Below are 4,593 nucleotides of genomic sequence, written 5' to 3'. Positions count from 1 at the left end.
TCCGCTGCTGCCCTCCGCCACCTCCCCGCCGCCCGCCGCCCTGCATTTATCTGCTTCCCCCGGGGAGGGACCGCCCCCGCACCGCCCTCAGCCCCAGCGACAGCGACAGCCCCTGCCTCAACCCCTATCCCTGCCCCAAACCCTGTCCCAGCCCAAACCTCTGATCCTGCCCCTGTCCCAACCCCTATCCCTGCCCCAACCCTTATCCCTGCCCCAACCCCTATCCCAGCCCCAGCGCCAGCCCCTGCCCCAACCCTTATCCCTGCCCCAACCCCTATCCCAGCCCCAGCCCCAGCGCCAGCCCCTGCCCCAACCCTTATCCCTGCCCCAACCCCTGTCCCAGCCCCAAATCCTGTCCCTGCTCCAGCCCTTGCCCCAACTCCTATCCCAGCCCTTGCCCCAACTCCTATCCCAGCCCCAGCCCCTGATCAAACCCCTTTCCCAACCCCTTTCCCAGCGCCTGCCCCAAACCCTGTCCCAGCCCCAACGCCTGTCCCAGCCCCAGCTCCTGATCCACCCCCAGCTCCAACCCCTATCCCAGTTCCAACCCTTGCCCCAACCCCTATCCCAGCGCCTGCCTCTGATCCAGCCCCTTTCCCAACCCCTATCCCAGCCCTTGCCCCAAGCCCTGTCCCAGCCCCAGCCCCTGATCCAGCCCCAGTCCCTCCTGCCCAGCCCCTTCCCCGCAGAAGTTCGGGCACAGGTTCCCGGTGTGCGGTTGTTTCCCGCTCCTGGTTGGAGGCTGCAGAGCGGCGGGTCCCTCCCAGCCCCGCTGCCGGGTCATTTAGGGTTAGTCACTGTCCCCGTGGCTTAGGAGTGTGATCCATACCCAGGTTTGGACTTCATAGCTGTTAAGTGCTTTGTAGACCTTCCTGGTCTGTGTTTTGTCTAAGAAGAATAAAAATGTCCCGTTGCCAGCTTGAGAACGTTACCTATATATATGTATATAGGTAACCTGGAAAGCACATACATATTCTAGACTAGAAGTATACATACTGGAAAGTCCCCTTTTCTCATTGCCCCAGAAGATACTGTAGTTAAATCCACATTGCTGACACTCCAAAAATGCACTGGTAATTCTCTGGATCTCCTCAAAGGACCACTTTCAAGACTTGTTCATTCTTCAGAGTCACACTGATGTTTTATCAACAAATACAATTCAAACATTTCTGTGGTTACTCGTGTACTTCGTTTACTTTGCTTTTAAATGTGATAGATCACTGCAGATGTTCTTAAGGGACATCTTGTATGCAAATTACTAGATGGTTTACCAGTTAATTTCATCTTTCTCAAAACTCAAAAATCATATATGGCACATTGTTAAGTCAATTTCCTTTTGGATGTTTATAGCCAGGTTTAGAAGTCAATACATCTCAGATTATTATGGATTTTAAAACATTTGATGGATTCCTAGCTGCCTTAAAACTACCTAAGATCAGTTTTTTACTAAAAAAGGCCCCAAATCCTTGAGGTTCATAAGTAGCATTGGAAAATTTTTTTCAAGCACTGTTGTGTTTTGCTACCAACTTTTTCGATTTAATAGCAGAGTTATTTGTTTGTTTGACTGATACAGATATTTTTCCAAGTGAATTTATTCTTCCAAGCAATAACTAATTTTTCTCTGTGTCTATAGGTAAGTTGAGCAGTGATCATACTGAACAATAAATTCTGAAATGGAGAAGTTACCTTGAATCTCCATGGCATCTGAGATTCAACCTTTCCTTCATATAAAACTGATGCAGAAAGAGAAGAGCACAATCCAGACCTAGGATGAATACAATGCGAATTTTAAAGCATTTTTGGTAGTCCGTATGTTTTTAACCTTCTCCTAAGTTGCTAACATGAGGGAGTTCAAGTTTCTTCAAATAATCTTGGATCTCAAGTGATGTCCAGCCAAAGGAGGTGGGAGAATTTAGAAAGGTGTTGCTAGTTTTCTGGAACATTGAGTCTCCTGCTGTCTCAGAAATGATGAATGGATAATAAGGGACAAACCCGATGGGAATCATATGTTGAACACCATGCATAGATACTGAAAAGGTCCTCTATCTTTTTCTTACACCCTTGCAAGTTCTCTTAGCTTGCCAGCCCCTAAAGTCATTTTGAAATGCAGCAATTGCATATTTGCACAGCTAAAGAAAGGCTCCAGGCATCCACACCACCTCTTTTCCAATGAAATTAGCAGGATGCAAGGGAAACACAACAAATTCTGTCTTTAGTAAATATGCATCACCTTTCTGACATGCTTTGTGCTGGTTCATTAGCCAAAATTGTATACAGTGTTGTGAAGTGACTGGGCAACCTAGAATTTTAGGAAATTCAATAATTGCATTCTAATTCTGAAGCCTAACAATACATATTTCAAGATTTTGGTACCCAGAATATGAATAACATTCAGTGCATTAAAATGTTATAATTATTTTGGCTAAATCCTAGCAACTTGTATGTCCATGAAATTACTCTTTGAAGGAGAACTGTGCTTTTTCTGGCATCATTAATTTGCCAGGTTGCAAACTTTTATTTCCTCATTTAGAAAATAAGAAATTGGAAAGAGAACAGTTTAGCTGAATATGAAGCTTTCAAAATGTTTCTATCTTCAAATCAGGGCTAGGTGCTTTTCTAAGGTAACTTTTCTTCTGAGTGAAATTATTTAATAGATAGAAGAAGAAAATAAGTAAAATTGAGCAATGTTGTTCCAAAAAGTAGGTAAATCATTTTTTTATAAATATGATCACCAAATGTTTCTCATTGCTTTATGAACTTGAAAGACCAGATTTGGACAATTTTAAAGATTACTACTATTCAGTATCACTAATCAGTTTTCAAATAAACCTAGAAGGGTAAAAAAAGTACATTAAGTTGGAATAGTTGTTCTTTGCAGCAGCTGAAGAGTTCCCCTACTTTGTGATTCCCCAAAGTGGCAGAGCTCTATACTCTACTTTCATGAAATTCTGTTTAAAATCTGAGTTACAGTTGTTTCCTGAGTTCATTTGTCAGCAATGAATATTTTCTTTTTAGTTTTCTCACTCATATGTAAAATCATTCTGGCATTTGCCCATGAGTTTAGTCTTTGGAGCTGCCCTGCTCCTGAAAGTAGGAGGAGAAAGCAGTGGCTTGCACATGGGTAATTTATTAGATAACTTTGCTAGAACTCCACCAATTTGATATCTCATTGGCTTACAAAAATGGTTTAAGCTACTTAGCTCCTTCTGCCAAGTTTCTGGGGGCCATGATGGCATTATATTTTTAATGGGTTATTTATTCTGTAGCTACGGAAAAGAATTCAGTACTGATGCTAAAAACATTTGAGAAAATATAAGATGTACTAGAGGAGGGAAGGGGATGGCAAAAAATTTTGAGTTTCCTTCACCCCTTTTTGCATTAACTGAGGTAGCATTCACCCATAAGTTTAATGCAAGTCAAAAGAAAAATAAATAAATAAATAAAAGGGGAACAGGAGAGGAGAATGGAACTGTACCATTATTTGGTATTCAAGTGCCTTCAGAATTTATGTCCACCCTGCACAATGTGGTGTGGCTTAGGAATTCCCAAACTACTTGGATCTCAGGTAGCTACTGGTTTGCCTGGCTGGGGCCAGGGGTCCCCCAGCTCCCCTGGCAGAGTTCCCACCTGGGGCTGTGCAGCTCCCAGGACAGCCAATTCAGCACTGCCTCGGGTGTTTCTGCAGAGTGCTGCATTGCACAGCACAAAATGCCACTGTGCCTGCTGAACGTGCAATGCAGCAGGACTGACAGCTACAACGAGCTCTGCCAAGGAGCACCAAGGTAATTGAATTTCCTTCTATTATAATCCATTTAGATGTAACATATAGCAGAAGTAGCTAAAAAAAAAAAAAAAAAGAAAAAGAAAGAGCAAAACGCTTTAGATAAACAGGATTTCTTAAAGGCCACTGGACTTTTTTATATATCAGCACAAAAATTTTAAGTTCACAAATTTTTTTAATATTTTTAAACTGTGATATCTTACATCTACTAAAATGACATGCTTCCCCCACACACACCACCCCTTAAAGTCCCATTAAATCTAGTTCCTCAGCAAAATCTTCATGGATAGAGGCCCAAATTATTAATATCTCTTGGGCTTGGATCAGACTGATCAGTAATGGAATTCTGCATGTTAATTATGCCTGATTCTCAAACCAGCAGCAATTCTAAGTCTGCAGTTCTGTCCCAAACTGAGATAGTAAACTGAGTTTCAAACTGCCAAAAAAGAACATTTTGACAACTTCAGAACTTTACTACGAAAACATATTCAAGGCAAGGAGGTAAATGAAAACAACTATTGTTCAAAATTTATTTTTCTGGGTAAAAGTACTTGTTCACTGGAATTAACAGCTGAGTCAAATGTCTAGCACTTTCTTTTCCTGTCTTCTCAGTGGAAGCAACAAGTGCATAGCAATATTCTCTTATGAGATATGCCCAGCTTCCAAGTCCAGCTGGTCTCTACTGGAGGAATTTAAGTTCTATCTTTGGATGAGAACAAGCATGTGCATATCTTTATTTGATCCTTGGCTTGAATGAGAACTCAAGCCCTGGTTATTGGTGATTGTCAAATTCACACAGGAAATTTGTGAGA

This window comes from Ammospiza nelsoni, chromosome 2 (genome assembly GCF_027579445.1).
Source record: "Ammospiza nelsoni isolate bAmmNel1 chromosome 2, bAmmNel1.pri, whole genome shotgun sequence".
NCBI classification, from domain to species: Eukaryota; Metazoa; Chordata; class Aves; order Passeriformes; family Passerellidae; genus Ammospiza; species Ammospiza nelsoni.
Note: the sequence above shows the minus strand (reverse complement) of the source record.